Source organism: Rutidosis leptorrhynchoides, unplaced genomic scaffold (assembly GCF_046630445.1).
Source record: "Rutidosis leptorrhynchoides isolate AG116_Rl617_1_P2 unplaced genomic scaffold, CSIRO_AGI_Rlap_v1 contig320, whole genome shotgun sequence".
Taxonomy (NCBI): Eukaryota; Viridiplantae; Streptophyta; class Magnoliopsida; order Asterales; family Asteraceae; genus Rutidosis; species Rutidosis leptorrhynchoides.
This window is the reverse complement of record NW_027266561.1, coordinates 35,898-50,603: the sequence shown is the minus strand read 5'-3', so window position 1 is coordinate 50,603 and position 14,706 is coordinate 35,898.

Sequence of the window (14,706 nt, the reverse complement as noted above, 5' to 3'; positions counted from 1 at the left end):
AAATTATAAGCGGATGTCTAAGTACTTTATTTTAATCATCAAACAATATTGAAAGATTGTTCCGGTAAAATATTTATCCATCAATAGAAATTTTTGTTTATCACAACATTTTTTAAAAAATCTTGTCATTGAATATAAATTTTTATTTATCACACACATTTTTTTTATTAAAAATGGGTTATCATAAAAACGGAAATATAGACATAGTATTTCCTACTAAAATCGATAATATAAGATCAGGAAGTGATGACACAATCATATCGACCTTTCAACAAAGATTGGAATGCCAAATAACTACTTTCAACTATGCAATTCAAAAACTGTCTTCAGTTGTGTTCAAGAAACATGACTATGATCTAGAAGATTGGACGACATGCCCAATCGATATTTCAAACATCCTCCTCAAATTTTAGTCAGGCTTCATCCTTGTTGAAATAACTATGTGTTAAGCTAAAGGCTTCTTCATGATTTGAGATATCCATCTCCTCGTTATCAGCTTTCAGCATTTCAAACACAATCACACACCAAATTAACCATAAAATGAGGAGAAATACTTTACCTACCTAGCAAATCATTAATCCAATTAGTGAACGTGTAGCCGAATAATAGATTCTTCTTCTAGCTGAAATCTTCTTTCCACCTCTCATCACAACACAAATATGTATGAAATTTTTTAAAACACTTGGTTTATATATGATGCGTGGTAAATAATAATTGATATTGATTAGAAGAACACTAATTTTTTTAAGATAGAAGGTGACGATGATGGAAAAAAGTTATATCCTGTATTGGTTGGTTGGTTTAAACCAACAACCAATAAAAAAATGACACGTGCCAATTCTCCATTTTATGCTTTAGGACGTGCTTGGTGTATGACAAATTTTATAACATTTCCCCTAAGGGTTCAGAAATCCATCTTAGGTGTATAGAATAATACAAAATATCAATATATTATGTTTTATTAACATATTATATTAAAATTATTATCTAATATGTCATAAAAAAATTTCACGCCAAACACATCCTTAAGAATAAAAGATAAAAAATTGAAAATTCCGCATGTCATATTTCTATTGGGTGTTGGCTGTAAGCCAACGTGATTGCAAGATGTGCAGAAGGAGTTAGGACGGCTAACTGAACTTATTTATATATGTATATATATATATTTACATGTGTATATAATTCATTAATATATTACCTAGCGTCTTTTTCGTCACTTTTCATTATTTCGTAAGGAAAAAGATATTTCCCCATTTCGAAGATATTTGTTTTGCATAGATCCGCCATTTTAAAGCCCGTACATCAACATCCTGCTTGATCGATAGACTCACTTTTTTAATTATAATTATCTAATTTTTTCTATTCTTAAAGTTCAAATGTTGACATATTTTTTCAATAAAAGGTTCGGAGATAGAAACTGCTCGAACACTACGATTAAACCGGTAAATGATAGAGAGCTTATAATTGGTTCGATAATGTAGTTTAGGATTTCCCTTTAAAGCTCTCAACTGTTTATGAACCTCTAAGTGCTCACTCAAAATTAACCTTTCAACATACGGGATGTCCTGCCGCTAACCAAAATGGGATACATAAACGAAGCTAAACTGATCGAAAACTACTCCGATAAATGCAAAGCTTTAAGAGTACGGATAAGATTGAGAAGCAACTTGAGAGCTTTGTAGGAGATCCTACACTACATGATCGGACCAATTTTCAGCTCTCAATTAGGTTTGAAAGTTATGACCAGACCAATCCCATCTTGCCGGTTCTTAGAATGTCAATGATGCAAAATATCGAGGTCTTATTAGAGAATTCCAATTTTTTCTTAGACACTTAAAAGGCGACAGTCTCCTAGCTAGAAGTCTTAAGAGAATATCAGCAACCAAAGCATCTGGAATATTTCGATCGAGAATTAGTTCAATTCTTTTTGCCCTCATAGAATATTCCTAATTGCTACTCCCTCCATCTAGTAATACATGTCTTTTTAGATTTTTCATTTTGTCTCAAAATAGATGATTTTCATGCCTAATTTAGATCAAAATATGTTAAATTTCTTCTTTCACCTTGTTCTTTGTGTCAATAGCTTAAAAAACATATATTGATAGAAGGAGGAAATACAAATTAAGAAATACTCCATCCGTCTTCTAGTACATGCTTTTTAAGCTTTTCTATATATATTCAACAAGAGATGTATACACTACTAGAAATAGGGCTACCGCCACGCCATAGACTCCACGTCCAATAAAACGTGGCATAAGGCTATCTATGGCCACACATTTTTAAGGGTGATAATAATTTCCGTCCACGACTGAAAAACCGTGGCGTGAGATACTTTACGCTACGGCTTTTTGACAATGATAAAAAAGTATGGTGTAAAAGGACAATACACCACGGTTTAAAAACCGTGCAAAGTGTATTTTGAGTTTCACGGTTGGAAATCCGTGGCAATATGGATGAACAAGATTAATAAACTTTTCAGATTCCCCTTATCATCTTGAAACATGCGAAAATCACACTTAAAGCTTCTCGACCACAACTGTATCTTCTCACTTCTCAAATGCTAATTCTCTCAAATTCTCTTATTCTCTCTCAAAGTTCACTTCCAAGAAGCGGCGTTTTTCTTCCACGAAGTTTTGATTTTCGTTAAAAGGTACGATTTGTCTCTTAACTTGTCTGTTAATTTTAGATTATTTTCTATTGTCAGTGTTGTGGATGAATGATTTGATGATAGTTTATTCTTTTGCAATTTCAATGAGTAAATAGAACTTTTCATGTAGTTTCTATTTAAGGAATTGAAAAAGATCTCTTACCGTTAGTACAATTTACATTTTTGAAAGTATTCTGATTTACTCTCATGTTGTTTGATTTGGATCGATGAACTCGACGGAAATCTCTATTTCCATTGGTTATTCTATGATTAATTGTTGTTGGTTTAATTCCTCTATATCAGTTTAGGAAGTTTTGTCCTTTACTCTCAATCACTCTGTTTTGCTATCGAATTGGTGTTAATTTGCGTTTATGGTTTGTTATTTCTGAATGATTTCATCTTGTTTCATCGCTTGTGATAGTTGGTAGTTGTAGTTGCCGTGTGTGGATTTTAAAATTTTTTCTCATCCGTTGGTTCACTCTGTTTTCGAGCCACAAAATGGTGCTCCACTTTGAGATGACTATTTCACATTACCAATAAAACATATGTTATACTAAAGAAGCAGTGGTAAAATGAATATAATTTCATGACCATTTCAGTTGTTACATATATATATATATTCTAGAACCTTTTACTTACGTTTTGTATTATCTCATTGCATTTCAGTTATTGTCAAGGGCTTGGCTGACTAACATTTCAGGCAGTGAAGCTGCAATGCATATTCTCTTTAGTTTGTCAGGTCGAGGACCCTATCCTATCCGTTTATGTCGTCTTCAAAGCACTGAAGGTATGAGTTCTAGATTATCCACTACAGAATTCGTAAACAGACATGGCTTGAAGGCGGGTTTCAGTCTTTGGTTTGATTCTTTTGCTATGGAGGGTGACAATCTCATTGCTCGTGTAATAATAATGAGCGGGTATCATAACTTCGTGGGGACTCCCTGGCAAATGGGTCATCCGTACCTGGAATGATTTTGACCTGAACTCTATCACGAGAGATATCGACGGTAACACGTCGCGGTTTTTAAAAGAGGTTATGAAAAAACACTTCTTTGGTGGGGATGCGACCCACAAACATGTTACAGAACAAGCACCATTTTTATGTTCTTAAAATCCTTTGTTATTAATTGATCTGTTACGGATATATACCATACATATTTGTTTAATATTTTTCTTTATTTTTCTTTTCAGGAGCTCCAACCTAGAGTGCTCCAACAGTTAGGACTTGGTGTTGATCAAGTCTTTCCAGTTAGACTTCTTTCCAGGTCGAGGGTTTATAGATGTGAGCTGAAGGTCAGCATGGAGTAGAATCATTCCAGCAACATATCAGGCCATGAGTAGGGATTATTTTGTAATGATGAAGAAATAACAGTAGGGGATACATTTAGACTGCTATGGGTTGGAATGACCTTAGAGCCATATATGATCTTTCTCGCTAAGGTTATGAGAGTAGGTCAGTAGGCAGTCTTCGAGTATGTCTAGCAAGAAAAATACCTTTTTTTTTAATTGAGCCAGCAACAGCTACATTAATTCCTTTTGATTGCAGAGGCATTGGAGTAAGGTAAAGCAGGTTAAAAGGGATTGTCATAGAGTTCATCAAAAAATTGATCCAAAAGTTTGATAAATAGTCATCAACTCTTTTCTTGTTACCCCAAATAGCCACCGAGTGATAGAGGTTATGAGGAAGCAACGGTGAGGAATGGGAATCAGACCGAATAGGTCAATTATGCTAAGAGAAGGTATTTCGTCTGGGGACAAGACTAGAGAAATGTGGAGAGCACACGCTTCTTGCTAGCGAAGTTGTACACCTTTATCCGTAAGAAAGGACCCTTTTAAGGAGATTTGAGCTTCTATGGTTTGATGTGAACTACAAGGCTCACCACGAGCCTAACGGGATCAAGTGGCATTGTGCGGTCTCTAGAGAAAGAGAGCCTGACTCGAGTAGGGAGAGAGAGAAACTCTGATTTACAGTTTACTCAAGCGATGTGATGTGATATCTGATGTGTATTCATCCTTCTATCGAAGGTCAAGTCTAGTCTATTTATAGGAAACTATAGGGTTTACCCTATAAAGATCAATTTGCCTCCAAGTGGGAGTGCTAACGAGGGTGCTCGACTAGGACTCATGAGGGTCATGCTATTTGGCAGACACCCTTGGTAGGCAAGCCGACTCTTAAGGTAGGGCACAGTCCTTGCTAGTGCCCTAGCCAGTTGGGTAGTTCTTACCCGGAAGAACTTCCCCTATCAGAAGGTATGGCGATGGGTAGTAATGCAGGCAGAGGTCGATTGCAGTATTGAAGTACATTTGGAGATCATCATTCCAATTTACGGTACTTCACATTTCGAGTCAGTAAACTATGTGATGTTTCCAAATGTACGCCAATACTCCATTCCGATCCCTGTGTGCATTACTACTCATCCTAATATCTTCCTTCGCGTAATTGGCCTAATCGAGAAAGTCTGTATTCTATATCATTACTTTCTTTTTTGCCGCTATCCAAATGTACACCAATATTACACTCGATTCTAACTACCCCATCCACTTTGTAGGTCTTCTTATACGCCAACATGCAATTTCTCAACAACAAGTAGGGATCAATTATACACGTTGATCTTTTTCTTATTAAGGACCAATGGGATCAACTACTTCATCTTCCAACAAAGGAATAAATAGGAGGAATGAGTAGACTTCTGATCAGTCTTCCTATGGGTCAATTATACACGTAGGTCTCGAAAGGAAACGAGCTTGGTCTGATGAAGATGTATAAGTAGTTTCTAAAAAGACTTCACTTTTTTCAACTAATAGGGAAGATCAGCTAGAGTTAGATTTAAGTACTAATATGGAAAATAAAGAGGTTGAAATATAATGAAGGAAGATCCCTGAATTGTCGAAGAAATGATGAAGAAATATAATGATGAACTATATGAACTCCATCGTCCAACATAGGGATGAATGGAAGGAATGTGTAGAACCCTTATCATTGTTTCTATGGGTCAATTATACACGTTTGCTAGCTAGATTCTCAGTCTTCCTATGGATTTGCATGAAAAAGTAGTTTTTCTAACCTTTATCGATTATCTCGGATTTGTGTTCTAGATTCAATATTAAATCATTTTTTTTATTTAATTTAATTTAATTTGTCTTTTGTAATAATGTTTCTTTATGATATTTTATTGATATTAAAATCGAATTGTCTATGCATGTGAAGGATAATCTATTATAGGTGGCATCGAGATAGAAACTTGATCGATTTTTGGTTGTGAAGCATAGTATTTGGCCACGGTTTAGAAGGTGTAGAGAAATAAGACGACGTGGAGAAATAAGACGTAAAGTCGTGGCATATTATATAAAAACCGTGGCGTATTATACTTAAAAACTGTGGCATTATGTCTTGATATAAAAACGTCGTCGTTTGGTGGCAGATATTTTCAAAAAGTTTTGCTAAGTTAAAATGTGACACTCGCGCCAATCAACATATCGTTTTCATTAATTCACTTCTTCCTGAAGGTGGGTAAACCCTCTCTCTAAAGTTGGACAAACCCTCTCTCCGAAGCTCAACAATCGCCAACCTCTACATCAGGATTCGAAGCTCGACAATCGCCAAGCTCTACATTAGGGTTCGAAACTCTACAAAGGTAACCTCTACATCAGGATTTTGCGTACCTTATTTTTGGGTTGATACTAAACATTGGTGGGTCCTTTCTTGATTTTGAATGTAATCTTCAGTTGCAATTGATCTTTAAAGCTTTATAATTCAATTATTTTTCTTTCTTTGTTTGGAGTGGCGATGTTTCATTCACAACTTGAAATCTGCATAGTGAATTTAGATTCATTAGCACTGTCAAATCTATAACTTGATCAAGTTCATTATTTGGTTTATTACAAGTTGAAATGCCTTGATGTTAAAATGTAGAAGAATATAAATTTTGTTTTGGTAAAAAGCATCGACTTCAAATTGTTGGTGACAAATATTCCTATGAAGAATGATCATTTTTTCTTTAAAGCTACAAATGAAAATTTGCACACAATGATTTATTCTTTTGGGTCTGGTATTTTCTATATATGTACTGAACATTTAGTACTATCATATTGCTCTTCTATGTGTCGCTCTTATTACTTCCTATCTCTCTCTCTCTTAGACCTCGATATTCTTCTCGTTAATTAATATGGTGCGTAAAGTTGCCTAAGATTTTTTCTGAACAATAACGAGTTGATAAATTATTACCTAAGAAAAAGAGCGGGAACCATTTGAATGAGTTCAACGAAACAATCGTCGCCATTGATTGTAACAAGCGTGAACAGTGTGAGTTACCTGGTTAGTGACTTAATTTTGTTCTATATATGTATTTGGTGATCATGTTTGGATTAGTTTTGTATTAATTAATTATTTTCTTGTTAAATATGTATATATATTCAGGTATTTCAGTTGAAACATCATTGAATAACAACTGATTCTTCTTTTGTGAGCTGTAAAAAGATGTAAAATGTGACGGAAATAAAAGGTCTACCTTAAAGGTTATAAGTGTTGGAGTTAAACTAATTTGATTGACGTAAAGATGATAAGTCTCTCTAGACTGTTGGCAAGGTTTGGAGACTTACTAACAAACCAAATGATAGATATTATGTTGTTTGTGTAAATTTTATTTGAACGACAAAAGTAACACCTTAACGAGTAACTACTCAAGCAGTTGTTACAGTTGGCGGATACGAAAACAATCCTAAAACAAATATAGATTTGTTCAGTATTGCAAAAACGTGATTGGATGGATAGAACACTTAGAATATTTCAAACTGTTGGAGCCTATCGACGTTGTAATTGTTTGGCACAAAATAGATTAAACAACTTTAAAGAATAATAAGAGATTGACATGAGAGATTCAAATGCAAACATTTTCGCTTCCTTTATTAATGATATATCGCGGTTCAGTGTATAAACGACACTTACGTCTGCGGGCGAATTGCACCGTCTAGTAGTTCTTACAATGGTGGGAGATCAATCCCCTGAATTACCTAGGAGCTAGTGCAAAAACTGCACAGCTCTACTAATCCATGTAATCCGATTATCTCCTTTGTAAAGCTGGATCTAAATGACCCAATCTATTATAGGAGTGTACCTCACTTAGCCAGCACCGACTAGTACTCTCGACCCTTGTTCCCAACCCTTTAAATCTTGGATAACCTACGACAATAAACAAAGACACGTGATAGAGATAAACTCGAACACACCCTTACAATTGCGCTCTCTATTACGTTGTTTGTGCAAAAACTTCTACTAGAAACTTTTCTCTTATTTATATTTCTTCAGAGCCTTGATCGTTACTCATAGTCCTGATGATACGATTTGATCTGATTTTACAATCCAATCTTCACTTTCTAATTGAATGGTTTTTTTATCATCAAGGAACTGAGTCTTGTTTAGTTTCCTTATATGTGTTGATTCAATTTCCTTTTGTATCATTCTGAATAACCTTTTGTTTCCTGAAGTCTTTCTCAAAGAGAACATTTTAATTACAACCTTTGACCTGCATCTCAATCGTTAAATCTTCCACCTTGGCAATCTAGCCATTGATCCATTTCTTGTTATCATCCATTGATCACACTTATAGTTTTCATATTTATTATAACCCAAGACACAAGGTCAAAAAGTGACAATATAGATGTCTATAATGAAGTCAAATAATGACTTGATATAGTATGCATTCACATTATTGAATTGTTTTTTAGTCACATTAAAGACACAACCTTCTGGATTAATTGTATTATATTTGCATTATGCATGATTGGATTTTAATTTTGTGATAAATATTACTTCTACTTGGTGATCGTATATCTAATTATTTGTTTTTGTACGTACAAGGGTTGGATATTAATCTTAATTTGTGACCTGAGAATGCATGGATTAACCTTTTGTACATGATAAGCTTTACTTGTACTACGTGTGATTAACCTTTTGTGATAAGCTTTACATAAATAGAATTAATGATATGTAGATTATTTATTAAATTATGTGTTGGATTTAATAGTTATGATTTTATTTTTGATAGTATCGATCTACGGAAAAATTTAAAATGAAGGTGGTTTTGGAATCAGGACCACAATTATTTGGCTGGTGTACTATATTAAAATGCCACGGTTTTAAAACCATGCCAATTATTTCTATATAACCGTGGCAACATAAGGCCACGGTCAAAAAACCGTGACATAAAAGGGGATAGGGAGTTAACTGGATGGATTTTTATACACCACGGTTTTTTATAATGGTGGCGGAAAAGGGATGAAAACCGTGTCGTATACCTAAGGCCACGGGAAAAAATTTTGCGGTTCAAAATAGTGGCGTAAAGTCAAAAAAACCGTGACCTATTATTTCGCCACGATTTTTGTCATTTGGCCACGCTTTTCATGCTGTGGCAGTATCGAGATTTTCTACTAGTGATATTATCACTAATATTGGCTAACTATATCTTCTTTTGAATGTATGCAAAAAATTAAAAATACATGTACTAGCAGACGGAGAAAATAACACTGAACACAATTTGTAGTACTATGGAAAGTAAACAAACTTATGAAGGAATGCTTAAGACTGAAGAGAATATTCTTTTTAAAATAAATCAGAAAGTTTGACACAATATGATATCACTTGTATTTTATTTTATAGATAATAACGAGATTTTTTTAATTTTTAATTTGTTTTAATTGTAAATTTAATTCTAAAGTTTATTGTCAAATTAAAATTCGACACATGATGATTTATTGTTGAATAGTGATTTGACACATATATTTTAGAATTTGAGTTTAATTAGGTTGCAAGTTACAATTTTAAGTCAATGATATTATTTTTTTCTATTTTAATTAGGAAATCAATACACAATAAAAATATAATGATTCCTAATAAAATTATACGAATTATTTTTTTCTAATATAATAATTTTATTCCTAATCAATTTTCTATCTATTATTTAAAAAATTATTCCTAATAATATTATAATACGCTATATATATCTTTTAGTTTTCTTATTACATAATTTTTGTTAATTAAAACTCATTATATTTTTTTCCTATTCTTAATTAAAACAGACATGTTTTCTTTTTTTTTTTTCTATTAAAACAGATATATTATTAAAAAAATTAATCCTAATCAAATAATATATATTATTTTTTCAAATTTTTTTATTAAGCTATTATTTCTAATAAAATTCACTATATTTTTTTTTTCTATTTTTGATTAAAATGGGTGTATCTTATTTTTTAAACAATTAATAATTTTTTCTAATTAATATTCATTATTTTTTTTCATATCCTAATTAAAATAGGTATATCTTTTTTTTTTATTCAATCTACATATTATTAAAAAAATTATTTCTATAAAAAAATATAATAAATATATTAATCTTTTTCTAATTGTTATTAAATTATTATTTTTAATAAAAATCAGCTATATTTTTTTTCTTATTCTTAGTTTAAATAGACATATCTGATATTTTAAACAATAAGAATAACTGAATTGAATTAGATGCAATTATAAATTTTATTATCAAATTAAAATGTGCTATTTACTTTTTTGCTATGTTTATTATTTTTGAAAACAAAATAAAATTTTGATTTTAATAGGATTGTAGGTTGTGAAAAATAAAATAAAAATAATTACAATTGATATTAAGTTAAATAATTCTCTTTTGATATAATATTTGACATATATTTCATAATTTTTAATACAAATAATTATTATATAATTTTTATATGATATATTTAAATTATTAATATTTAAACGTACAGACTTTTCCTCCAACGGACGGGCCCCACTAATTTGTATTTGTACATTAAGAGTAATTTTTTCTCCAAACTAAGAGAATTCCTAGGATTTACCACTCCTTCAGATCAGATTTGAGTCACTCCAAATCAAACTTTTTTTTTTAATGGGTAATATTATCTTGTTTTAGGGATTATGAGGGAGAAAATAAAATCATATTTATATCGGCAACTTACACAACAACCTATATGTTTATATAATGTTTTTTAAGTATTAATATCTTTATCAAATAAAATATAGTTATATGATGAGTTGTTGGTGTGGGTTTTAAATATGTAATAAAAAAAAAGGCATGAAAGTGAAAATGGATTATGTTATGGTCTGCTTGAAAATTCATTCTCTTTAGTGTTTCTGTTTTTACTAATAATTAGCATTTTTTGTCAAAATTTCGGCCACATTGCAAGTTTTGAGAAGGTTTACTACGTAATTTATTTATTGATTCTTATATTAGTCCTTATATATTAATATACTCCGTCCTTAATTAAGAAACCGGTATTAAGCACTATTTTTCGGAACAAGTTCAGCCAACTCTATCTTAGAGAACCACTTTATTATATTGGATCCTCTAAAGAGTTGGTCTACAAGAGAATTGAGACAAATGGTATATTATATTGGGTTTACATTATGAAAGTACCTAATCATATGACCTTAATTAAAACTTTTATGACATTTTTAATTCTTAACAAAATTCAGGGGGAGACAAACGATAAAAATATTATTTGGGAAATTCTTTCCCCATACAAAAATTAGTCAATCTTTACCTATCTTATTAGTCTAATATTTATATTTTAATTGTAGATATCTTGACACAACTACTACTCAAATAACCTGAAAAAGGGTCAAGCGCAACTCAGCTGACATGTGACAAAAGATGGAAAAAATTTGAACGGATCGTGTTGAAGCTTCCATCATCTACCACTACCTTAACAAAGATAGAGTTGGTGGTAACTCAGGCTCGATCATTCTTCCTCTTCACTGTATACGAGATTTTTAGCAGAGCATAAATGAATTACACAGTAGAAAAACTATTTTGGGGCTTGTTTTGTTAATGGTTCACCTTTTATTTATACTTCTCGTATTTAAACAAATGCTCCGACTATTTGACTTAATTACGTAAATCCCCCTTGAAAGATTTTTTTGGACGGCAAGTAAACTAAATAGGGATAAGAATAGGAATAAAATCATTTACTATAATGTAATTTTTCACCAAAATGCGCCGTGGATACTGCAAATATTTTTTTTTTTTATTGATTGGTTATAACAAGTATCATCATGAGCTAGCAAGTTCTTCCAACTCCAACTTGGTCAACCACTTTGATGATATGGTTCTCTAAGGAATTAGTCAACGAGGCAATTGAGACAATTGGTATAATAGATGATTTACATCACGAAAGTAGCCAACCATTTGACCTAAAAGATGGAAAAACTTGAACGGATTGTGTCAAAACTTTCAATATATGCCACTTCATAAGTGGAAAACCCTAATTGGCAAATTTAGTTCAGTATTAAACATTAAAGGATATCCATCAAAAAAATATATAGAATCTCTTTGGAATCTTGGAAATAGTGGACCGAAACAGTGAAGCTACAATCACAGCTTAGGAACAATGCCTTGTTCCCTAATAGTGTCTCCCCATTCCAAATTTTGATCTCCTCATCTAACTTATACACTTTGATACAAATGGAATCCATGTTGACCAAATAAAAATTTCCTCCAAATGATATAAAAAGATAGTTCCTCTTGATAAAGTTTTACAAATCAATATGAAATGGTTTATGTAATGAGCTATTCAAAGAAGATACTATTGATGATACTCTAAGAGTATCCACATCAGTTATCTCCCTTATCATCCCACTCTCTCATCCACCACATTTTGTATTTATAACAAAAAGAGAAAAAAAAAACTTAAAACATGACATAAGTTGAGAAGGAATATTATAAAAATAATATATTAATTAATTGGGTCTCATTCAATTTATAATTTTAGTTCAATTGAGATGTGAAGAAAGATAAATAAATATTAAAAACTCATATGGGATCCCAAAAAATTTAATCATCCAGATGATAAAATTATCACCTCATTTTGTTTTCCTCCTTCTCTACTCACTTCTTTCCTCCACATCAGTTATCACCTTATTACCTCTGATGTGGGTGCTCTAAGGATATTAGCCCATCTCCAATAAGAATACACCAAAACATCAACCAACCTTATAAATTATATATATATATATATATATGAGTGCTACATCAACTAAATGTCATAAACAATACAAATCGGTCTTTATCTCTCCAAGCCTCTCCAACAAGAAAGCAAACCGAAGTCACCCAAACTTCATTAATATTAAAAATTCAATACTATCTACTTATGTATCTATGAATTGAAAAATCACAATATTTATTTCATGTATAATATTTTAAGCACAATATATTTTTTTAAAAAAGACAATATTAAATTAGGCGTGTAAGTCGTATAATTAAATTGAAATCTATGTTTTATTGATTTATAAATTAAAAGCACTGGATTAAACAATAAAATAAATATAATTAAGTCATGAAATTCCCAAATATATTCGATCAAGTTCATTAACAGCTCTTGATGCTTTGGTTTGTCAAGGAGATGAGTTCTCCATGAAAAATAGTATTTCTTATATATTTTTTTAAAAAAATAATAAATTACAACAATTAGAAAATATAATTATTAAAAATTAATTATTATCTATCAACTATATATAAACTTCTTGATTTATATTTGTTTTTTAAAAAAACAACAACAAACAGGCTAAAAAAATAAAATTAATAGAGTTTAAAAATAAATTAAAATGAATTTTTTATGCGGGACCCATCGCTTGGTGCCCCCTACTCAGATGAAAGTCCCTATTTTAATTTGGATGAGATCTATTTATATTTTATACAATAAGGATGACATTGCATGGGGGCTTATGTGGCGGTGCCCCTTTCTTATTGGAAGTGGCCTGAGGCCATCTCCATTGAGGAGACACCAAACCCCCAACCAATCTTGTACACATCAACGCCACATCAACTAAATGTTATAAACAATAAAAGTTGGTATTTCTCTCTTCAAATCTCTCCAATAAGAAAGGCAACCAAAATCACCCCAACTTCATTAAAATATTATATTATTAAAAATTCAATATTATCTAATTATGTATCACTGAATTAAAAAAAGACAATATTTATTCAATATGTATATTTTTAGCATATTATTATATTTTTATCATAAAGTAAACTAATATTACAATAGATGTAATTAAGAATTGCTGAATATAAGAAAGAAAATATTTATTTAATTGATGCATAAATTGAAATCACGAGACAATAAAATTATAATAGATATAATTAGGCACATGGTTTAATCTATAAGATTTAACTACCGTCATGACATTCCCAATTTTGTTTGATCAAGTCCGTTTGTAATTATCGGTGTTTCTGTGTGTCACGGAGATGAGTTATATTTTGAAGATATTGTTGTTGTGGTAAGAAAGTTTACTTGTTATAACCCACCGTCAAAATCATCATAAGAGGGGACATTGCAAAAAGTTTCTCAAATATGTGTCATTCTCATCCTCGACAATCATATTATGCAATATGATACATGCCTTCATTATTTTCCCAAACATTTCCTTATGCTAGAATCGTGTCGGACCACATAATATTGTGGTCGGGGGACGGTCTTGACAAAAATTGCGCATTCAGGATATATACCTTCTCCTAAGTACCACTCCTGAAATTTGATAGCCCTAACTCTTTTCGAATAAGTCACCTAGAGTGACAACTCAACGAGATACATTTCAAACATAATCCAACAATCGCTTATAAATTATTTCAATTTTTCGAAGTGATTAATCAGATGTACAAATGAGCTACTTAAGAATAAACTAATTACATATATAACAATCATATTCTTAAGTTAGATACCAAATAGCAGCGGATAATCAACCAGCACTAACTAAACAAATTATAGTTAACTATTTGAATATAATTCTACAAACAGTAATTGCAGTATAGTAGTACGGTGCAAACTAACACAGTTTATAACTAATAATCTAAAGATACTGCGAAAGATAAAAAAGTAGTTGGTCAGAAGCAACTCGACCAATACTAACAATCAGTTTACAACTTACAGATAAATCAAGTGAAGTAAACAGTAAAGAGATAGTTCAGTATGAACTAAAACATAACTTATAATCGTCTGTGTTCTACTGATGCACTTTAGTCGTAAATTGATGACGC